This window comes from Filicampus tigris, chromosome 18 (assembly GCF_054856515.1).
Source record: "Filicampus tigris isolate MCC_2025a chromosome 18, RoL_Ftig_1.0, whole genome shotgun sequence".
NCBI classification, from domain to species: Eukaryota; Metazoa; Chordata; class Actinopteri; order Syngnathiformes; family Syngnathidae; genus Filicampus; species Filicampus tigris.
The window spans coordinates 6,189,292-6,214,340 of NC_141234.1; the positions used below are offsets into that span (position 1 = coordinate 6,189,292).

Here is a 25,049-nt window from a genome sequence, read left to right on the forward strand (position 1 = left end):
ACTAAGCCTCGCCACCTTAATTAATCTGCGAAACATGCCACTGTGTGGGCTACTGTTTTGGTTAGAAACAGAGTTCAAATGAGTTATGTGATTAACTTTAAATATTCTTTTGTGAATAATAGTGTTAGGGAATTTGGTACAGTTATCTGATTCCTCCTTTCTGATGTAGCTTAGTTACTTTACTGATTACTTGATTTGAGATAGCTTACAAGTTACTTTACATCCAACAGCTGCATAAGGAACATTAACCAGGATAGATAAAGTAAATGTTATCAGATACGACTTAAAGTTGGACACAATAACACAATATGAGGCCTACATATTGACAGAACTTGTACCACTTGCTACGATAACTTAGCATCAAAATTAACATCACGTGTTAACACAAAACAAGTCGGTGTGACATGGACTTGATGCCGACAATTTAACAATTGTAAAAACCCACAATGGTGGCATGAATTAATCATGGACACCCTCCGGGAGAAGATAAACACCTTTGTTAATACGTGAAATAATGCTAGCGCCGTAACAGCGTCACTCCCAATATTGTGACCTCTCTCCCTCTCTCTCTCTCTCTCTCTATCGTGATGTCGTAGCATCCACAACATTTGCCTGCCCAATGAACAGCAACAAATATTTGAACACAGTAAATAATGTTAATCCTTATTGTTTTCTTGTTGTTTGCGTTAGCCTGTAGTATTAGAATGTACTTAGTCATCTTTTAGCCGTGTATTCTGGCATATGGAAAACAAAAGCATCACGTATGAGAAATAAAGTAGATTCAATCAGATTTGGTGTGCTAGGTTGAGTACAGGCACAGCTTCATGCATCCCCTCCACACAAACGCCAACATGCGTGTAATTTTGCACATTTCAGCTGCTGTCTAGGGAAGATCAATCTCCTGCTTCGCTCGCAGTTTTGTCGCTATGGCAATGAGGTTGGAAAGATAGGTGAGCGTGTGACAGACAGAGTGGTAAGAGAAGGAGCAAGAAAAGAAGAGCGAGAGATGGCAGGCATCTGTCAGAGTGCAGAGGTGATGTTGCCAATGGCATTTAGTCTCTCTCTGTCTCTGTGCTTCCCTCCTCCCGCACCCCCGCTCGTTAAACACATCAGCCTGTCTATCATCGCTGCAGCTTGCTTTTGTGCAGACACATTTGCAGACATGGAAAGTGCCTTACCGCTTGTCTCCGTGCGACTATTTACAGTATCTCTCGCACCATCGAGCTCAGTCACTGGTAATCCCGCCTCCACACACATTTCTATGAAGACCGACTTATACACGCTGATATTTCATTACTGCACTTAAAATTACCTGTAAATTGAAAAACCATCTAGTATATGAAATGAGGCTTCACAACTGTGAAAAATCAAGTCCTCCTCTGCGCTCTCAATGTGGGCGTGTCCACTGAATGCGCTAAAATTGCTCCACGCTCAACTGTCCTCTATCAAATACCACATATACAACCTGGTAAAATGGAGGCTACTTTGTCTGGCCTCTGTCTTTCTCATGCCTACACATACAATAATTACCTCTTTGAACTACAAAATGTATCTGGTTAAAGCCTTTTGTTGTTGAAATATATTACACATCTGCCATGATCTTGAGTAGGTGAGGTGGAGAATAGTGAATTGCAGGAGTTCTCTGTACCCTAATTTATGGTGGGGGAGTTAACATGCAAAATACATTGGGGAAATGCAACAAAATGGTGAGCGCTTTGTAAAAGTTTTGCAAACCCCGACGAGCACAAAGTTTTAAAATGGGAGTCATGAGGAAACATTTCATCTGCCTTTGTGTGGAATTAAAGCTCTGCATCAACCACCGATAGACTACATAGATACAAAACTAATTTTTATGTAAAGGTGCAGCACCATTTTCTCTTCTTCTGTTACTTTCTCTAGGACTAAGTATTCCCTCGCTATTCTCCACACATTGCTGCTGCTATCTCTTCAAACACTCCCTTTTGATGGAGTGACGCTGGAAGCTTTATGGATCTAAATGTAGTGCCTTGACCTGCCTGTATAGTTTGGTAGTCCAGAAGGGGAAAAAGCCCATTTGATCAAGTAGAACCTCCAACAGTGCGCCAAAAAGAGAGACCTGTCTGTATTTAAGTCTTAAGCACACTGACAGAAAGCTTTAAGGAGCTCTTTTAAAAGATTCTGCTGACTTGTGAGGACAAATGGAGGGACAGACACACACTCGTACGAGTGTGGCCTGTCACAAGTCCAATGGTAGAGCCATGTATGAAAGAACAGACAGATGCAGCCTGGTCGTGTGGGAGGAAGGTGGTAAGAGGTGAGATGGAAGTAGACTGTGAACAGAGGGAGGCGAGGAACATGGAGCGTTTGTCTGTTTGAACACACACTTTCAGGGACACAACATTAGGTATGCCGGCACCATTACAAACACATTTACTCGCGTTTATCTCGGTAGAACAGAATAAACAAATGAACACCTTAACTGTTTGCATTTTTTGTAACAGCACAAGCAGCCAAAGCAGCCTGCTGCTTCTAAGATGTCATTTAGCAGAGGAGTAGTTAGCGTCGGGCACCATATGATAGAGTAGCGAATAGCGGCGTGATGTAAGATTCCAGTAGAGGCCCGACAAGCAGACTTTAATATGAGGTCTATCGTAAGTCGATGTGGTTGCGTGATTGTGTATGAAGACAAAATCACTTTGGGATATGTGCAAACTAAACTGTGTGCAATGTAAAATGATTTGTTTTCATTTTATGTCAACATAAATGCAAAATTATTGCTGAGCTTAAAGGTCCTCATCTGGGGCAATAATATGAGCGCTGACTCAATGTGGATTGCTGCAAATTGAGTTGACCTTTTTCATAGATGCCATTGTTCAGACAAGAATAAATGGTTAACTAAAACAGCAGCATTAAAATCAGAGTAATTAAAGTGTTAAATCTTACCATGTGTTGTTAATGAGTTCCCTGCATAGCATTTAAAATTACATTACATTCAAATTAGTTCAATCAGTCATAACATGATCGCTCCATATCGATGGGTGTTATTTGTTCTACCTACTCTGCCTCGTTTCTGACCAGCAACCATCCATCCGTTAATTTTCAATACTGCTTATAGCACTCAGGGTCGCAAGGTGCTGGACTGATAGGTTGACTAAAGTCTGGACTGGACATCACTCAATCACAGGCCACAAAGTGAGCACAGGGTGCCTGCAAGTCAGGCAAATGAACCGTTACACTCTCAGAGACTCAGCATTGGCAGTTGCATTTCAAAAATGCATATATAAAAAGTAAAGGCTTCCCACCAAATGCATGCCTGCCCCAGCAGTTCAGTAAATGCCCCCGCCAGATCTTGAGGAAAAACTGTTGCTATTCAAGGATGAGGAAGTGAATGAGTCACTTCTTCGAGGATACTGCTTGGTTGAATGAGGGTAGACGAGGCCTTGCTATGCAATCAAGAGAATCTCCTTCCTCATTGCTTTCATAACTGCAATAAAAACACCTGAAAGAACTGAGTCATCTATGATGAACGCCCTTGCACTCATCTGCTCTCTGCAAACCCCAAACAAATACATTCTGTGCGGTGTAACCCTAGCAGCGTACTGCCATATTTAGCTATATGGGCAGACCACCCACAGACAGCCAATTTGCTATTGTCTGAGTAATGAAAACAATTGACAGAAAGTACAACTGAATTTGCGGCCACACAGATGCGGAAGTTAACAACAGGATGGAAAAACGCTTTGCCACTGGTCCATCACTGCAATTTGATTAATTAATTACCTGTGGCAAGAGGATTTTTTTTTTCTCCCTCATCATGCAAATGCACACATGGAAAGTGGATACCAGGGGGGAGACTCGAGTTGTTTGCTGGTTGCTAGAAGAAAAAAAAAGACTTAGGAGTGTGGACTAAAAGATGGGTGGAGGGAAATAAGATGTCCCAGTGTAATTTCTAGCATCTGGCAGGGATTAGTGCCAGACTGTGGCTGCATACAATCTCATGTGGTATTATGTGCATTGACAGACACTCATTTAAGATGTAACACACACCACAAAGTGGATCAAGACTCATCATGCAAGCAGTAGCAGCATGGTAAATGAAATGTCTGTTAAAATAAAATGCGTTCCTCCACATTTTATCATAATAAGCAGCAATGACATGGAATGTATGTTAACATGGGGAGTTTCTACTGTCACGAGTTGTGTTAGCAGAAGGAGTGGAAGTGAGCTGACTTAAGGAACGACACACAGTACGTTTCATGACATAAAATACTCTAATAAGGCAATCTGTGGCAACTACTAATTGCTCATGCTAACAAACGCTTGTGGCTACTCACTTTGTCGTTGACACACACAGCCAAACGAAACTCATAAATTGTTACACACTGCCCATGCACCAGCAACACAAACTGGACCACTCAAAGAACAAATGCACCCAAATGTAATGAATGCTCAACGCTCTGAAAGTATACAGATGAACATATTTTACCTAAAAATGAATGACTTTGTGGATTATTCTAAAGGTTGCACACCGTTGGCATGGAGACAAGTCCCCATACCAGCTTCACACACACAAATGGGTGGTAAACTGCGCACCGCACAAAGTCAAGCATGGCTAACCGTCATACTAATACTCTGAGATCTCGTCTCATCTTGGAACAGATCTAGGTCCACAAATAAGTGGTCAACAAGCCGGAAGGAGCCCACAGGCTGCCTCTTGGTCTACAGGATAGTTCCATGCACTCACACTGCCGCATCGCACATGTGAGACACAGCAGTCTTGTTTACATCCCCAATAATCCCTTCTCCCTGCAAGGCCAATCTATTGGAATCTGGACAGAAAAAATGTTTTATGCTATTAAAAAAAAATGGAACCTCAAAGCACAAATATGGCCCTTGGTGAGATTGTTTCCTTTGCTAAATATTGCAGGAACAGTGCAGCGGCAGTGAATCACCAGTGTTTGCTGCCCGTGGGTGGCAAGTGTAGCGCAGACAACATTGTTTGTTATTTTCAAAAGCCCAGTGCAAAGCCCGCATGTATTGTGCCCGAAAGCAATTATTGCTGCGGATGAGGGCCATGCCACGTGTCTTCAACCACGGGAGGCTGTCAGATCACCGTGCGGATGTGTTGTCTGCAAGGAAACGGACCGTCTGGCGTAGGCAGTGATTAAATGCATGAAAAAATGTAGAAGGAAAACCTTGATTTGCAATATATTTGTGTAAAATGCCTAGCTGTGGTGACTTTGAAATCAAACCTTTTACAGGATGTATTTTTGACTTAGCTGAGCATAGAAAGCACAAGTGGAATGAATAATGAAGGTGGCAATGGTTTGGGTTTAGGTCATGTACATTTCTTGTGTTTTGCAAGGATATGCAAAAACTACATAACCGATTGCCACATACCAGTGGTGAGGAGTGGCCTATTACATTGCATGCTGCGGTTCTAGAAAATCTTTTATTCGTAGTCATAACCATTAGTTAAAAGTCCACAAGATGGTGCACTTTTTTGAGTTGGCAATTTCAGTTGTGAATTACTGCTACCTACAGTATTTTCCGGACTATAAGTCGCTCCGGAGTACAAGTTGCACCAGCCATAAAATGCATAATACAGAAGAAAAAAACATGTATACAACACACTGGAGTATAAGTCGCACCGCCCCCCACCCCATCTCGGAATCCAAGTTGTCTCTGTCGCGTAACGCAACCTACGGGGCAGTAGGCGGGGGACACCCTGAATTGGTTGCCAGCCAATCACAGGGCATACAAACACAAACCAACATCCGCACTCACAATCACACCTAGGGGCAATTTAGAGTGTCCAATCGACCTATCATGCATGTTTTTGGAATGTGAGAGGAAGCCGGAGTACCCGGAGAAAACCCACGCAGGCACGGGGAGAACATGCAAATTCGACACAGGAAGGCTGGAGCCGGGATCGAACCCACGACCTCTGAACTGTGAGGTGGACGTGCTAACCAGTCGACCACCGTGCCGCTCCCATATAAATCAAATTAATAAAATTGTGCGCTTAGTACACATCATTTCCACCGAGCTATGACGGTAACAAGAAAGTTACGGTAACTTTAAACTGACCAAAACGGTCATAGGTCGATTAAATAAGTCTTTTATTTATCGCCGACCATGTAGAATGTTTCCAAGTCTCCAAAAGTATTTTTGTATTAGGTCGTAATTATCTGTTCTCTCCTCCGCTCTCGTGCGGGAGTGCGTGTGTGTTAGTGTGTGTGCGTGTGTGTGTGTGTGTGTGTGTGGCTGGCTGATGATGCAAGACCAGGCACGGCGCCTTTTAAAGGAACAGTACACTATTTTGTATAGACGGATTGATAGACAATCAAATTGGCTTTTTATTATACTATTTTAATTACTTATTTAACACAATATTAGATTATAACAGTTTAAATTATTCGTGCATTTTAATAGCTTTTAGGATTTATCTTTATGTTATTTATGTGGGTTAAAATAACGTGAAATAATATACAGGTAAAAATGTGTTAATAATTTCACACATAAGTCGCACCCCCGGCCAAACTTTGAAAAATGCGACTTATAGTCCGGAAAATATGGTATATAGGACTGAAGTGTTCAAATATTCTTGCACTGTTTGCACTGAAAACTACAGCCGCGATAATAAACCTACTGTAATAAACATTCTCTAAAATTAAAGGGATACTTGGGTGAGCTTAACATTGGCATTTATATAATAGGTTTGCATGTAAAAATGACATCAGTACTAAAGTGCCCCCCCAAAAGACTGATTTAAGGTATTTTTTTATGATTAGATTTACAACAAATTGGGAGGCAGACGGCGACTGGCAGTGGGCAACCAATCAGGCAAGCATGGATGTTTATTTCCCCACCCTCCCTTCTCTCCCTGGCTAACAGTAGAATAACGGTACAGCTAATAGCAACAACTAGCTTCAGGCCGTTAAAACAAAAGGCGTTAGCACAACAACATTAGCTCCTTACTGTCCGCGCAGCGTATGGAGGTGATCATGAGCCTGCGTCTTCATGTCGCGGGGTTGCCTCCCAAGCAGTCGCGTGCGTTGTCCGACACCGCTTGCAGCCGCGAAAGTGAAGCGGCGTCAGAGTGAGGTAAGACCTCATCGAACACCAAGTGTGTTTTAAAGGTGCGCAACCGACTCCACAACCGAGTGTGGCCGCATTGGAATGCACCATTTCGGCTGCTACGTTCCATTGGAAGGCGTGTTGTCGGTCGAAAAAACTGGGGGCATACCTCATCCAAATAAATGTGCAGATCCACTCATTTCCACTTCAGTCTCTGTAAATATCCTGACTGGTGTTAAATGCCTCCCCCGTCCTAACTGTGATCAGCAAAGAGGCAGTATTTTATTTTTTTTTTTTTTTTTAGCAAAGAAGCAGTGTGCGCTCGTCCCAGCATAAATCTATGTAGCTCTGCTCACTTCCACATTTCCTCATTCTCATATAAATCAGAGGTTAATCCTTTTGATATGTTGAAGTGATCATTAGTAAGGATGTCCACATACATTTTGGTGCCAATTGATCACCGTTTTTGGACGTTATAAGCAATGAAAGTACAGTGATTGTAATCGGTTGACTCCGACCGAACAAGGATAGAACGGTAGGGGGCGCGGCCATTCTCTTCATTAACAAGAGGCGTTATTCATGGAGTCACTTATTTCCTCATTTCTTCCAAATGTATTGATAAAATAGAAAATGACAACTCTATCCATTTTCCTGATCAAAAAATATATAAAATGAACTGGCCCAAACGTCCCTTCAATTACAATCCCGCATTGTTTTCTTTTAAGTAAGACATCTGTTCAATGGATCAGGGTTGGGCATAGTAATCAATTGATAATCAGAGAAATGTGTATTCATAAACAATATTTGAAAATAAAAACAACAAGCTTAATAGATTGTCTTCAATCAAGGTCATCTAGACAATCAGTACTAGGAAGCCACTCATCAAAGCTTTCTTCTCTTCAAGGCTATTTCAACCACGCTCCAAAGACACCATCAGGCTGACTGCATCCATCAAGATTATGAATCTTCAAATGCACTATCATCAAAATCTGCTGCGCCTACACTCTTCCAGTCCATCCCCACTAAGTCCATCTTTCGCTGATGCGCAGGACCTTGATGTCACTTGTGAGGATTTGCCACGGCATATTTCCGCTGCAAATCTAGTGTCTTGCTGGCAGACCCCCCCACACATACAAAGCCGCAGACACGAATCTCTGCTATCACAATGGTACAAAACATTATTTCAACAAGATGAAGTCCTGATTAGCCTCCTAACGCTCAGATTCGATTTAATGATTGAACCTTGAGCGAAATACGACGATAACTGCGTCTCTAAGTGAGGGGAAATTGTAAATGATGCATTTAAGTAGCACAGTTCTACAGACTGGGTACTTGAAGTCCTTTTACCTTGTTGAACCACACACAGTGGTAATGGCTTATGCGCATGCTAATAATGCAAAATCAAGAGGAATTGGGGATTTCGTAACTCAAGGATATACAGAGGAATGTCCAGAGGATGCATTGTATGCTGCCATGATGTGACATTTTCATATGACTAATGTGTAAAGAGATTAAAGCCGTACTTTTTCCTGAGGTTGAAACTCTAAAAGTGAGGAGCTTTTCAGGCATTTTTCAATTGAGGTTCCACTGCATTTTGACTGAGGATGGTGCCAACCAATTAGCTGCAAAACACCCACCGAGTCAGACAAAAAGGCATGTAGCAAAGGGCTTTCATGTATACGCCAAGGAACAAACTATCTCCAACCTTCAGTACTGAGTCGTGTTACCCCGAGGTGACAACAGTTCAAATTCAGCGTGCGCAAAAATCAATGATCACTTGTGTTCATGGTGAACAGATCAATGGTATTAAGAGTGATCAAACTGGGTGTCAAATCACATCCCGAGGCAGGCCGTGTCCCACTCTCACAGCTACAGATACATTTAGCAGCCATCCCACTCCCAGTTTGAAACACGTCCCGATGGCAGCGTGGCACTGTCTCGAGGGCACCGGCAGATAAACGCGTCTACAGTCGGAGCAGTAGCAGCGACAGGAGAGGCGGCGGTTCATTTAGAAATTATATTAGGATTTACGAGGCAATGAAAAGCAGAGGGGCTTTATTGCGCCGCCACCAACGAGGAAATGTCACTCTGAATGTTTCAACTCGTGTTTGCTATACAGCACTCCTATACCTGGAAAAACTTACAATCATTAATATTCTGAGAATATTATGGAAAAGTCTACTTATTATTTAACAACGATTCATTTCCACTCTTTGACCATTTGAGTGGTTTCAGAAATTGCTGAAAACAAGGAATTTCCCACATGGCTTTCCTATAGTTTCCATCCATATTGGATGCCTATAAGCTGTCATTAGCATGCAGCGCTGTGACTGAGCCCAATCAGGCGTGGAGAGAATATGGGGCTTATCTGCAAAAGTCATGTGAAGGAATACGGAACACGAATCGTGTGTGTGTGTGTGCGTGCGCGCGTGTGTGCGTGGGTGTAGGTGTGTGTGAGACTGTGGTTGTTTCGTGGGAGCCAAAGTGTGAAAAGTTGTTTTGCTGCTTCACTGAATCAGGATTGGCATCAGAACTGCCTGACACGTGCAAAAGAGGGTCTGAAAAAGGCTAAAGGTGCCAGATTACCTTTGTTTTTCCATTTCAACAAAATTACATTTAAGTATTCAAACAGCTTCAAAAATGAGGATCTGTTTTATGTCAACAGGTTTTATTGCCTTGTAATGTGCACTCTATGTGTACATTGTTTTCCCATTTTTCGTGAACATTTTAGCAAATATTAATGCCTGAAGGTAGGTCCAGAGATGAGTGTCATGAGTCACGTGACTTGACTCGTGTCAGCCAATTGTAGAACTTGGCTAAAACTTCAGAAAGACTCGACTTGACTTGAACGACGCAACTTGAAATGTTTTGCCTGTTTTAGAGTTGAGAATTGTCATTTTCAGGATAGCGTGCCATTTGCTTTGTTTCAAAAGAAACCTGTTCTTTGTGTAGTGCGCGCCAACCTGGAAACCTCCCAGTGTTCATAGGATGCGGCGTGCATCTGATGAAACAAGTATTATGGTGGTAACTAAAAAGATTATTCAATTCAGATTCAAGGATTATTGTTGTTGGGGAAAATGGCAAAAAGAGAACAGCAACCCAAAGGCTTTGCAACCCAAAGACGACTGTAAAAGCCCACAAAGGCAGATCGGCTATAGGACATTAACAATACAGCATAGCTAACTAATACCAGGTTCAATATTACCTAAACTTCATGTGACGATAAACTCGTTGGTACAGATAGCTTTGACATTATGGCAGTGATTATGAAAAGTCTACACACGCCCGCTTAAATAGTTAGGGTTGTGATACAAAAATTAGACTAGGATACGTCATTACGTCTTTACATGCTGTGAAGGACAAATATATTATCCTCGGGATCTCATTAGTGGCTAATGAAGTGAACAAGTATGACACTGAAAAATGGGTTCAAAACGTTCATCAGTTCAAAAAATATTTCTAATGGCAGAAAAAACGCCTGGTTCAGAGAGGGAATTCAGGTTAGGAGAAGCATGTCCAGACGACGGATGATAAACACAGGGTGGGCAAGCAGAGGGAGCATGGCCAGGTTGCTGAATGCTCCACTGTGTTCACTATTACAACGATTCATCAGCGGACCAGTGACAGCAGAGGGAAAGTGGATTACCTCACACCAAAGCAGCACACTGTGTCCGGCTTGTGCCATTCATAAAACACTTTCAACGCCTCCTTTGGTCGTTTTTCCCCCCTGCCATCAGGCTGTTAACATGGCTGTGACAGTTGCAGGCCTTGGCACACCCTTTTTGATGATGAATCCACAAAATTATCATCAAACTTTGATGTTGTGCTCCACCCACATCAGATGGCATCTTTGCCCATCTGTCTAGGATACTTGCGTCTGATTGGGGCTCATTTGGAGGAATTCCCTAGTGGGAGTTCATCAAAGTGTGCACAAAATGGCTGCTGCAAACCAAATTGGCTGACTTTCTGTTCAGTTTCGGGCATGGGACTTTTTGATACAATGACTTTCATGTTGACGGTCAGGGTCACCGTCAGGGGGATACGTTTTTGTAATTTTCCAGAGAGCGCTTCACAGTCATATGGAACCCCTGTATGAAATACAGTACGATACATTTGTGCCACCAGACGCTGAAGTGGCCACGCATCTAATTATACAACTGTGGAATGCCGTATTGCTCTGTGACAAATTCAGCAGTATTTGTTGGATTCTGTATGAAAGGTATAGTCGATAGAGTAAATGCCTGTTGATCTATAACATTCAGCTTTTCAAACAACTTCCAACTGGGCAATGTGATCATATTTGACCCAACAAATCACATTATGAAGATGGACTGCCCCTGCTCCTTGCAACAAGGAAAATAACCAAATTTGGCGCCGTTTACTGGCATGATTATTTAACCTGTAATCAGAGCGATCTGACGCTTTGTATGTAATGACACCTAATTACGCAGCCACGTAAAATGCCAGTTCTCCGAGGTCAGCTTGTTGCAGTTTCCTGCTGAGAACGCCTTTGTTTCATGGGTGCTCGTGATACAAAAGGTAATTATTACTTTGAGAGACTCTCATTAGAAATGTTGCATATCAGAGTGATGCAGAGAGAGCAGGAACCAAATCTAATTACTGGCACTTTTCTCACCCGCCCCTCTGCCACATCAATACGCCATTATAGTGGCTTGTCTACAGGGCGCAGGCCAGCTCGGACTCCAACTTGCGCGTTGGGGAGATTTACACGTAAAACCACAGCCGTGAGACATGAAGCCATGACATGACGTGTTCTGGAAAAATTCAATGCGTGCAAAAGTGGAGAAAATAATGCACCCTTTATGCTTTTCTGGTATTTGTATCAAAGTGAAGGCGTGAAGCTACAACATACTTGTAGCTTCTTTTCTATTTGATGTGGAACATCACCCAGTATTCTTAATTTTGTGTGACAGCGGCACTTTAGGATGGTGGTTGTCAACTTTTATCGCCCTTGGACTTGTTTTTTTCCATTGTCATTCATTTGTAATCCACGTTTATAAAACCTAAGAACAACAAAGAAACATAGCGAGCCAGATACGATAGCTACACGATAGATGGATCTAACGTTACAATTTAAGAAATATCACAAGAATCTTTCAAGCAAATTTCAGACAATTAGGTATGCAATTTAGTCCTGACCCAAATTAGGATTGTTCAGCCTTGGTGAAAGCCCCTGCTACTGAGTTCCATTCCAGGGAGTATTGCAGTTGTTAAAAAAGAAAGCAAGCGATAACTCAGAGAGGACTCGCGCTGCCAAGTGCGAAGAGAAACTTCAATCTTTGCCAAGCACTTTTGTCGCCTGATGGAGAAGTTGCAAATGAGAAGTCGAGGGCGAAGACTGTGGGAGGCATCAAGAGTTGGGCTGGCATCTCAGCTCTGCTCCCACTCACGACTCGAGTGGAGCGACGGCAGGTGGGCGTTTTCCCAGGGAGGGCGGCAGACTCAGTGAGGCAGGTAAAAAAAAAAAAAAAAAAAAGAGAGAATGAGGGGAATGGTGCGAGTTATAATTCAGAGCGGGAGACGGCAGGCGAAAGAGGGAAAGGCTCGGCGTGGGATGAATTTATTACATCCACTTCCATCAGTGTGTGTAATGATGCTGAAAGGCTGCGTCCTGCCGCTCGTGGCCGCGATGGGAGTGGGAGTTAAATTAAACAGCCCGTCAGCCATTGTTCGCCATCAATAGCTGCTTTTACACTGCCTTTAAAAGACGGGATTTTTTTTTCTGACTTTTTCAGTGTTGCTGTTCCATATGAGAGGCACTGACACAGAAAGGGAGTCTAGTCTACATGGCAACCACGTGGTGTTGCATTCTCTTGAAAAACTTAATAATCGGAATATATCAGGGAAATGTATCTTTTTATCGTTTGTTTACAAGTAGTTGTAATGTCTATTCACTCGTCAAGTGCGAAGTAACACAACCAAGTAATTTATAAACAGTATAAGTGAATCTCTTGAGTTAGATGCGATATACAAAATACATTCCTTTCTCTAACCGAAAAAGGTAATGTATGCAGGGTTTGTTGTTGCTGAACTCGATTATTTACTGCTGTTTTCAGAACCTTATTCACTGATAAGACCTTAGGGCTGGCTAGAAAATGGGCCCCGCGTGAATTATGCAAGCCGCCAACCATTGAGATCAATAGCAGCGCTGTAAGTCCAGCCTGCTCTACATATTGAATCGCTTGGCCGTGTTGTTGGTGCCTTAATTCTTTGTGTTACAGCAGCCATATATTAGATATGTGCATCTAAAGCACCTCTCTCTACTTCAAGCTAGTGTGTCACACTTTTGAGGACACACTTTGTAGTACAACAATATGTTCTGCCACACTGCGTGACTTGCAAGTTGTTGTCATTTCCATATATTTTTCTCCATCGGAAGAAATGTAATGTGAATTAATTCATCCCAGTTTCAAGTACCGTATTTTACCGACTATTATGCGCACCTTTATATAAGCCGCACCCACTCTATTTTTAAATAAAAAATGAAAAAAAAAACATATAAAAGCCGAACCTATCTATGTTGAAAAATAGGTACCGTGCAAGGCGCGTCACATTGGGAGTGCACTGGAGGAGACGTGACTGTTGTTACACGCAAGACGAACTTGCTGTGTTTCTCGCTTGATTTAGACGGCCAAAATATATAAACATGGTCAACCGTTGCTGTTAGGTGGTGCAGCAATGAGACCCACAATTGCAAAGGAAGAAAATTTTACAACGGACTGAGTTTTTATAGGTATCCTGCTTGGCATGCACTCAGCGAGTGAGGTAAAAGGAAAGAAGGAATGATCACATAAACTGTTAAACAGGAAATAAGTATGTTCGTTTGTGGAGCTCAAGTAAACTGTTCAAAAGCAAAAACGCAGCACGTACCTTCGTCCGAATGACGGTGTCGTTGTTGTTTGCCGCCTTCATCATCTGCAGGTCCTGCACCTACCCGTTGGTAAATTGTACATTAGAAGTACGCGGTACAAGGTTCGCGGAAATATCCGGCACACACAAAGGAGGAAGTAGGTCCGGTTTGTAGCTCCACTCAGCATTGGGCATTCTGTAGGGATCCAAAACATGTATAATGTCTGTTTTTGCAAGATATTGGTCTCTGGCTTCACTGTCTTATTCATCCTTGTAAAGCCCCAACATTTTCTTGCATTTTAACATGTTTTTCATTCGACAAATACACAGCCTTTAACGTGCCGCTGCCATTCTAGTTTGTCATGTAATTCATAATCTTGTACATATCCCCTGTTGAACTCCTCCACCTACAGTCACCACATCCTATTAATGGAAATTGTACACCATTCAGTGGTATTGTATTGCATTGTAATTCCGGTTAGACCGCCACTACAGGTGGAAGAACAATCCACAGAATAGCTGCACCAGACTATAAGCCGCATTGTTCAAAACCTATGAAAAAAGTTGCAGTTTTTAGTCCCGAAAATACGGTATATATTACTTGTACAACAGATGTTTTAGGCAACATTTTAGAACTCCTGAAAGGGGATGTCAACACAAACATATTTTTTTCTATAATATGTTCTATGCAGGCCCACTAGTTGAAACAGGACCTTCTGGTTAAGATTGCGTTTATGGTATATGAGAAATCCACCTGTTTTTAGCTCGCTCAGGGGGCAGCCATTTTGTCACTTCTGTCGACTGAAGATGACATCAAAGTTGCTCGGGGTTCAGATAACCACCAATCATGGCTCAGCTTCAGAAAACAAGTGAGCCGTGATTGGTCGTTATCTGAGCCCTGAGCAACTTTGTGTCATAGTCAGTCGATATAAGTGACAAAATGGCCGCCACCTGAGGTGGCTAAAAACGGGTATATTTTTCTGCTTAACTTAAATTCCACAAACGCAATATTAATCAGAAAGTCGTATTTCCACTAGTGGGCCTGCATAGATCATATGTTGGAAAAAAATGTTTGGGTTGACTTCTGCTTGAAGGCCTTGCGAATATAAAGAGAAGTTAGCCGATGAATAATAAAACTAAAACACACAGAAATTTGGACATTAAAATGACATTTTTAACAATTTTCATAAACAATGCAAAAATTCTGACTGGAGCTGGGAAGATCAAGCGCATAATGTGCATTTCAGGGTTCAATTTAAGATTCTCCTATTTGTTTTTAAATCATTAAATGGCCTCGCCCCAGCGTACCTCTCCGAGCTCCTATGCACCTTCCCACATCCTCAGGTCTGCGGACCAGGCGCTGCTCGAGGTGCCGAGGACCAAGCGGAGCCTCAGAGGGGATCAAGCCTTTTCTGTCGCTGGTCCTTCCCTCTGGAATGACCTCCCATTGGTTGTTAGGCAAGCCCCCTCTCTGTCCATTTTTAAAACCCCATTGAAGACACATTTCTTTTCTCTGGCTTTTGATCAGACCTGAATTTTTCGGCTCTTTTCCGGTGTCAATTGTATATCGTGTTTTATGTCAATCAATTGGCTTTAATTATTTATATTTTATTTATATTTTATATATTAACTATGTCTATATTTATTACTACATGTACCACAGCCTTTTGTTTTTGTTTTATTTATTGTATTGTAAAATGCTTTGTTACAGCCCTAGCTGTTATGAAATTTGCTATATAAATAACATTTTATTGTATTGTATTCATCTTACCTGCTGGTATTAGCCAATCAACTCCTTCAGTGTGAGCCTAAGAGCCAATCAGCTCCTTGTGTGCAGCCACTTAGCTCCTCCCTTCATGCAACTGCAAAACAATTTTCATTATTAAATATAAGCAACTAAATCAAGTTAATTTAAACAAAAATGTCATTGTGTTTAATACACAGTAATTGCAATTTCTGATCTCTTTAAAACCAAATCTGCAGCTCGTTTCATCAAAATCTCTTTTCTTATTGTGTTGGATAAAACTGCACAGTGATTAAATGAAAGAAGGCAGCATACTGGGGTAGTGGTTAATGGCCGCGGGTTTGAATATCGACCCCTGGCTGGAAGTATACACTGGTCACAAAATCAGACAAGAGATGACCGAAACAACTTTACCCATCATTATATACTATTTATCCTGCTCATCTAAAATGATATAGACATATTTTTGAAATAGGACTAGAACATTCAAGATCACATAAAGGGAAAAAAGATGCCATCACATGGTTTAAAGCAACAAGTGTCTGATGTCAGCGATTTGTGATTTACATGGTGACAGGGGATTACTATGAGACACTTGTGTATGACGCACAGCTATAGGCCTCTTTGTTTACTTGGCATTCCTTGGCACCATCTCAGAACATTCATGCAATTTCTAAAAGAAGCTTTCACAGTTATTGACGGAGAAACATTGATTAAAATCTTAAAATTAAAATTATTTATTATCTATTTATTTATGCACATGTCGGCGTTGGTTTATTAAGTATTTTCCATTCTCGCTGCAGTGTTACAACACAAAGCCTAATTTGTTCCATGCAAAGGCATGAATGCACCAGTGCCTGTGATGGTTCAAACTTTTCTCTTTTCTTTTATATAGCCTTTTAAAATGTGATCATGTGTGCTCCACTTTTATTTTATTTCATTCACGGCCTCGGGGCAGGGCATCGCAGACTAGGTCGAGTGCGGTGACGCAGAAGCTCAAAATTCGAGAGAGAATCTTTCGCCGACTAAATTAACAGGCTGCTGGTTTGCTTAAAAGCGCCTTTTTTACTTGAATGGTGCACCACGTAACTCGTGTGCGCACATATGGAGACCGAACACATGCCATCGGATCTCAACGCGGGAGAAAAAGTCTGGAATCTACATTATTACCAATAGAACTTTGTAATTTTCCTCTTCTTCGAGGTTCTGAGGTTCTGTGTTCAAAAACCCAGTTCTGGGCTAATTTTTTTTGCCATTGAAATGAAAAAAATTCCTCTTGTTCCAGCCGCTTAAAGTGTTTTTAATAAAGACAAAGAGCAGTGTACAGTATTGGCCTTTCAAAAAAAATTACAAATAGAATGAATAAAAAAAGAATTAAACAATTTACACTTCCAAATTTCATGAATTCATTATGCTGCTCCTTTAGGTGTCCACGCCTTGGCCACCAGGGGGCAGTATAATACTTGCACCCCAAAAAGACCGTCATCACAATTGCGGTTTTCAAATATCAGTTGTCCAAAGGAGGGTTTTGCGTCCATGCAGGGTGATAAAATTGAGTAAAAATTTAAGTAGAAGAACCTGTGATGTTGGTTTTAAAAGGGTCGCAAGATTTTTGATGTACGTCACCAAGGTCTAGGTTTTCAGTATTTAGTAGACTGGGAGGGTTATGGTCCCGAGAACAACCTTGTCTTGTCTTGTTTCGGATATCACCATGGATTAGCTGGCTCCATCCGTTGAGTTGAATTCTGAGTCTCAAATTGAGACTGACCATGCCGGACGATCCAATGCCGCAGTAGTGAGGACCCAGAATCAGCTCGGCTCCTGGGGTGAACCGAATTCTCGAAGTTCCTGAGGCAATGCTCCTGGTGGCCCCGAATGGTCCAAGATGTCAGGGAGTTTCTTGCCGCTTGCGTCGTCTGCTCTTGAGGGAAGTCCTCTCACCATCGCCCCAAGGATCTCCTGCAACCTCTGCCCTTCCCCAGCCATCCCTGGTCTAACGAGGTCAATCGATTTCGTCTCTGGTCTGCCTCCCTTCGATGGAAACACAGTCACATTGTCAGGGCCGCTGCCTCAGCGCGTTGAAGTGTGTGTGTGTGTGCGTGCGTGTGTGTGTGGGTGGGTGTGTGTTTGTCAGTGCATTTACGATCAGGTGCGTTGGGATTGGCAGCTGCTGAGATCCATTCCCCCTAATGAAGGCGGCTCCTATTTTAGAGGTTCTGAGATGCAGACCACTTACCAGATCGTCAACGCTCCAAGTCGAGTTTGTACTTTCTAGCTCCCTTGTCTTGTAGCGAATAGATTACGAAAGTACAGTACTCACCAAGTTTACGTCTTCATCATCTTCTAGGTCACCCTTTGCTGTGCCTCGACCAACTCTGGTCGCCTGCCTCCCATCCTGCTTGCATCGCTGCCACCAGTTTCCACACGAGCCCCCATCATCAAGAGCACTACAATAAACATTTGCTCATGCAACCGCCTCTTCTCCATTTCTGCACGTGGGTCCTCTCCCCGACTCACGAACCCTGATGAAAATTGACCGTGGTTGACCGATTCTTCAAGAAGGTTCACTTGATTCCATTACCCAAACTTCCCTCCGCCCTTGAGACTGCGAACATCTTAGTGAGCCACGTCTTCAAGCTTCATGGCATCTCCATTGACATTGTTTATGACGAGGGTCAAACGTTCACGTCCCAAATATTGCATACTTTCTGTAGTGCTCTGGGGTCATCCTGTAACCTGTCTTCGGGTTATCATCTGCAGACCAATGGACAGTCAGAAAGAGTCGATCAGGACCTGCAGTCAGCCTTTAGATCTGTGTCGGCCCGCCATCCAGCCCCATAGAGCCTACAACTTCCATGGGTCGAGTATTCCCACAATTCCCTGACTTCCCCATCCATGGGCATGTGTCCATTCATGGTGGCTTGTGGCTATTAGCATCCCACTATTCCCTTGCCAGGAGCAAGGGGTCGCTGTTCCCTCTGTCCGTGCGAACCTCCGTCACTGTCATGCCATCTGGAGACATGCCAGAGCTGCCCTGTCACACACAGCCCAGCACAACTCTCAACTGGCCGATAGACATCGGTCTTATTCCCAGACTATCGCCGGAGTCAAATGGTTTGCCTATCTTGCCTTTCAGACCGATTCCCGTAAGACAGCCCCAAGGTTCATTGGGTCCTTTGACTTTGAGAGGTTCATTAGCCCAGCCGCTGTCTGCCTAAAGCTCCCAGCCGCCCTGCAAGTCCACCCCATTTTCACGCCTCTCTCCTAAAGCCGATCTCTCCTCTTGCCCCCTCAGTCCTCCTTCCAAGCTCCCTCCATGGCCACTAGACATTGACGTGCATACAATGTTCGCAATATTTTCGATGTACGTCACCGAGGTCGGGGTTTTCAGTATGTAGTAGACTGGGAGGGTTATGGTCCTGAGGAGCGTTCTTTTCTTGTTTTGGCTATTGGCTTTCAGCTGACCCAATGCCGCAGTAACCATGAGTGTGAGGCATTCACGGTTCCAGCGACGTAGACCATAGAGGTGAGTACTCAGAATCAGCTCGGCATCTTGTTTCACCGTCTTGATCCAGGTCTTCAGCTGTCTTCCAGCCCTGCAGCGGGCCTGGGTCGATGGCTTCGCGGATGAAATCACCCGGTTGTCGACAAAGGGCATGGCCAAACCATCGTAGGCGCCTCGTGAGGATGGCTTGGGTGAGTGAAGTCGTTTTGCAGAGCGTTCAGACCACAGCGTTGGAGATGAACTGTTGCCAGCGAACCCGGAGGATGCGGCGTAGACATTAAACACCTTAAATTTGCACTGGTCAGAGACCCACACAGGCCACGTTACACAACCATACAGGAGGATGGTGCGGACAACGGCTTGATAGATTCTGATCTTCGTTCCAAATGTGATTTCATGCCGGTACCAAAGACGGGAGAGAAGGAGTTTGAAGACAAGGCGAGTGCTGTTGATGCGGATATGGATATGTTCTTTCCCTTGGCCAGTTGCAGTGATTATGGAGCCAAGGTATTTGAACCGGTCAACCTCCTCGAGGGTTTCCCCGTTGAGAGTTATGGTTTGGGTTTTTTTTTCGACTGGAAGGAATCTCAGAGTCAGTAGCTTTGTTTTCTGAGCGTTAATCTTCGTACCGACCTTTGCGGCAGTGGACTGCATCGCGTTTACGTCCTGTTGGATTTGGTCAAAGTCGTCTCCAAGAATGGCCATGTCATCGGCATAGCCGAGGTCCGTTAGTTGAAAATTGGACCCCACCGTGACACCGGGAAAATTTGCCAATGCGGCGGAGATTATCCAATCAATGGCGTAACTGAACAACATCAGTGATAGAACGCAGCCTTGTCGAATTCCAGACCGGATGTCGAAGAGATGGGATTCCTGACCATAGGTGCTAACTTTAGTGTGGGTGGAGAGGTAATAGGCTTTAATCAGATTCAGCAGCATCAGTGTGATGCCATTTGCATGCATGATCTGCCAAAGTGCTCTGCGGTCAACGGAATCAAAGGCCGCTGCAAAGTCGATGAAGCAGACAATGGTCTTTTGCTGGTAGCAACAACAGTTCTCAAATACGCGGCGGAAAGTGAAGATTTGGTCAGTCCACCCACGAGCAGGTCGGAAGCCACATTGATATGGTTTAATGTGCATGTCTCTTGGCATTGAAACCAGTTCAGCAGGATAGTATTGAAGACTTTTGAGGCAATGTCAATAAAACTATTACCTCGGTAGTTGCTGCAGCATCGTTTGTCACCTTTCTTGAAAAACTGAAGCAGGGCGGCATCGCTCCAGTCTTGAAGGGTTTCAGACTCCCACACGCGGCTGAAAATTCTGTGTAGAGCTGGCGGGAGCGTGTCAGTACCATTTTTGAACATTTCAGCGGGAAGACAGTCCTCACCGGCCGCTTTGTTTTCCAGGTTTTTAACTACGTCCAGAACTTCCGCCAAAGTTGGGTCAGCTGTGTCGCTGTCGTAGAAATCATGGGGCTTACATTGGATTTGCGCTGGATGAGGCGGCTGAGATGTGTGGTTGTCCGTATCCGTCGGGGAAGAATCCATGCAACTTGGCAGAAACTCCCTGGAGTAACCCACCCGGTGGATTACGCATAGTCTTTGCATCTATTGTGGAAGGTCCAGGAACTTCATCAACCAGTGGTCACTCCTACTCAAGAGTCCTTTTGCCTCCACAGAATGGAGGATTAGGGTTGGTGACACAAAGACCTCTTGTGAATCTTCTGATCGGATTAACTTGACTGCCACTATCTCCTCCCCCGACAACTTGGTCTCCCTTCAGGTGATGGTGGATTCAGGGGCAGATGACAATTTTATTGACAAAGAGTTTTTTGCTCAGGTTAAATTGTTGTGCATTTCAGACCTTACCAGTCAGTGCCATGAATGGAAGCCCCCTAAAGACTGTTACACACCAGGCTGTTTCACTCTCTCTCACGATTTCGGGTAACCATCAGGAGCACTTCAGGTTTTTGGTCATCCCTTCTCCTTCTTCCCCTGTAGTACTTGGACTACCCAGGTTAAGACTACATACCCCGCACATAGACAGGGTTTCCTTGTCCATAGTTAGTTGGAGTACCTTTTGTCATGCTAATTGTTTGCGTTCTGCGTCTCCAACATCCCATCATCCTCCTCACGTTCCTCCTCCCAATCTTTCTTTGACTCCCCCTGAAAATCACATCTTGGGGGAGGTGTTTAGTAAGTCTCAGGGGCTTTTCTTTCCCCCTCACTGACCGTATAACTGTGCCATCTTCCCAAACTCTTGTGTGTTTGGGGGACCCTTTATTAGTTTTCTTGGCTACCTACTCGACCAGGGTCATATTAGGCCAGATCCTGCCAAGGTGGAGGCAAATTGGAAAGTCCCTGCTTCATGTATAAGCTCCAGCTGTTCCTGGGCTTTGCGAACTTCTACAGGAGGTTAATTCGTGACTATAGCAAGGTCACCGCATACCTTACCCAACTCGCCTCGACAGCCTCTCCTTTCGCATGGAACCCCAAAGCTGATGCTGCTTTCAAACATCTCAAACAACTGTTCACATTTGCCCCGGCCCATACCCATCCTGATCCTTCTCTCCAGTTCGTCATCTAAGTGGATGCTTTTAACTTCGGGGTTGGGGCCGTGCTCTCCCAGAGAAGTTCCAGAGATCAAAGGTTCATCCTTGTGCATTCTTTTCATGCAAATTGTCCCCCGCAGAGCGAAACTATAATGTTGGTAACTGAATTGTTGGCTGTAGTGGCTGCTCTTCAGAAGTGGAGACATTGGCTGTAAGGAGCTAAGATCACAAAAACCTCATGTATCTGCAATCTGAATTCCCGGCAGGCTCGTTGGGCCTTGTTCCCAGGGTGCTTCAATTTCTCTCTATCCTACGATCCAGGCGCCCATAATGTTAAACCTGATGCTCACTCTCGTATGCATGATCCATCTTCAGGACAAGCAAGATCCCGAGACCATTCTACCCTCTTCATGCTTCAACAGTGCGGCTGTGTGGGACATTGAGTGGGCAGTTGTGGAGGCCCAACGACAGCAACCAGATCCTGGCTCGGGCCTCAAGGATCGGCTCATTGTCCCAGATTCCGTCCGCTGTCAAGTCCTGCAATGACGACACTCCCCTAAGTTAGCTTCTCATCCTGGAGTGAATTGAACTCTCCAGTTACTGAAGCAACGCTTCTGGGGGCCCCAAATGGTCCAAGATGTCAGCACTGGAATTGAAACTAGCTCCTCCACATCCAAAGTCAGGCGTAAAATCCACTCAGCCACGTAGCCACCTGCAGTGCATCATCAATCAGTCCTTCAAAGGGGCGTTTAGGGATTCATAGGCGATTGACATGCAAGCAGTGGCTGTCCCAAAATTCAGTTGAAAAATTCAGCTGTCAGGATGTGTTTTCAATCTTCGGCTGTCCAAAGTAAAAATTTACATGTAAGAACCTGTGACGTTGGGTTTTTAAAAAATCTGAGTTTCGCTGTGGGGTTTAAATGGTGATTTTACCTTTGAGGGAGTATGCCCATTTAAGAGCGGCTTTAAAGTCGAGTTAAAACCTGAAGAACTGAGCCTGTCCCAGGACTAGAATTGAACCCAGGTCCTCCACGAGCAAAGTCAGGGGTAGAATCCTCTCAACCACATTGACAGCTGCAATGCATCATCAGTCAGTCCTTCAAAGGGGCGTTTAGGGATTCATAGGCGATTAACATTCAAGCGGTCACAATTTTTGACGGTTGTCTCAAAATTCAGTTGAAAAATTCAGCTGTCAGGATGTGTGACCTAGGTTTTTCAAGCATCGGTTCTCCAAAGGAGGGTTTGGCATCCATGCAGCGTGATGTTTTTTTAACAATTGTGATAAAATTGAATAAAAATGTACATGTAAGAACTTGTGAAGTCAGATTAAAAAAAAAAAAATGTTTCAATGTGGGGTTTGAAAGCTGATTTTGTCTTCCAGGGAATGTACCCATTTAAGAGCGGCTTTAAAGTTTAGTGAAAAACGTAACAATTGAGACTCGACCCCCGCTCTGGCCTCCCTGTGTGGAGTTTGCATGTTCTCCCCGTGCCTGCGTGGGTTTTCTCCGGGTACTCCGGTTTCCCCCCATATTCCAAAAACATGCATGGTAAGTTGATTGGACACTCTAAATTGCCGCTAGGTGTGATTGTGAGTGTGTGTGATTGATTGAAATTTACTCAAATGACTATTCTCAAAGCACCTAATCCCTGAATTATTAAATGCCCAATACAACAATTAGTCATCCCTAAGTATGGTGTTACAACCCCTCCTCAAAATGGCAAGGAGGAGGGGTCTAACATAGGTGTGAGAGTTGGAAGGATTAAATTACAAAAGGTGCTTTTACAAAAATCTGGCCATATGCAAACAAAATGGAGTGATAACCCCCGAATCCCGACTACCCTACTGCACATAAAATTGGATACGTACTAGTACCACAGTCCAACGCACGTGGCAGGCCTGATGCTCTTTATGCACAAATTGTATGGAATGCGTACTCACAGTTCCAGTGAGAGACGGAGATGGGTGTAGAATTCTACTGAGGGGCAAGAAAAGAAAAGAGACTTAAGAAGTGAGCATGGAAAAGATTAGCAAATAGCGTATCCAATAAAAGAGTATTGGATAAGAGTGTATCATCTAAAAGAGGCAGAGATGAGGGGCTGCGCTTCACTTTTTTTTTTCTTTTTTGCTTACTTAGCTGACAGCCATGGCAAGCTGACCAACATGACAAAAAAAGAAAGTTTATAAGGCTTGTTTTACCTACCGTGGCTCGAGGTCGAACACCTCGCTAACCGACACCAGTTTAAACAGCACAAACGGAGAATGTGAGAAACGCACGAGGAATTAGTCCAAAGTCCAAGATAGTAGCAAAAAACAGGCTCTCCTGACGTCCAGCAGTGTTCTCCTGACTGTTCACAAATGTCCACGACTGCTACTGAATGAAGAGGACTGTACTGAGCGCACAAGTCTATATAGTATTTTGTTTAGAACGAGCGGCAAGATGTCTCCCAACTCGTTAATATTCTAAGCTAAAGCTAACTAACGTCACAGTAGGAGTTAGGCTAATTGTTAGGCGCCAATGCTAATATAAACTAAACCAACAGTAATAGTTCATTTTTAACATAACCACACAACTGTAATTACCTCAAAGGCATCCACTGAGTAGAAACATCCAGCGAAAACGGGTACTTTGTGCCGATTTTATGTACAAAAACCTTGAACTAATCGATGAAACAGCTCCCCTTTCGGTGTGTGCTCAAACAGTCTCACTTCTATCTCGAGCGGGAAAATGTCTCCCAACTCGTTAATATTCTAATCTAAAGCCGACTAACGTCACAGTAGGAGCTGGGCTAATTGCTAATCGCCAATAGCTACAATGCTAATATAAACCAAACGAACAGTAAATAGTTTATTTTTAACATAACCAGACAAGAGTAATTACCTCAAAGGCATCCAGTGAGTACAAACATCCAGTGGAAACGGGTAGTTTATGTACAAAAAGATCGAAATATTGTACAACACAGGTCGCCTCCGGTACAAACCTTCTCACTTCTCTGGCGAGTAGGTAGGTAGCAACAGTTGGAACAAGTCCCGCCCCATGATCTCAAAAGTAATTCACATTGGCTAAATTTGACATTGCCCAATGACAATACAGAATTAGGACGAGTGACAGTTTGTATTAGTCAGAGTCAATGAAGGGTTTAAAAGGTGATTTTAGCTTCCAGGGTGTGTGCCAATTTTCAGAGCGGCTTTAAAACTGAGTAAAAAACATAACAACGGAGCCTGTCCCAACACTGGAATTGAACCCAAAATTGATTGAGTCAAAATTTAAATGTAAGAACCAGTGATGTCGGGTTTTCAAAAATTCCGTTTCAATGTGGGG

The 25,049-nt window shown here is 43.5% G+C and overlaps 1 long non-coding RNA gene across 29 annotated transcripts in view; it reads right to left on the bottom strand.

Moving 5' to 3' along the window:
• LOC147132192 (uncharacterized) overlaps positions 1-24,746 on the bottom strand; it is a 133,604-nt gene extending 108,858 nt beyond the window's left edge. For 4 of the 29 annotated variants that reach the window (XR_015082133.1, XR_015082132.1, XR_015082130.1 and 1 more), the window contains exons 1-5: positions 24,609-24,746; positions 23,669-23,705; positions 17,357-17,704; positions 15,701-15,791; positions 13,951-14,125 (exon numbers count right to left, since the gene is read on the bottom strand). This is a non-coding gene — a long non-coding RNA (uncharacterized LOC147132192). The other 25 variants (XR_015082139.1, XR_015082138.1, XR_015082135.1 and 22 more) reach the window with 23 other exon arrangements.
• Positions 24,747-25,049: the final 303 nt, after the last annotated feature.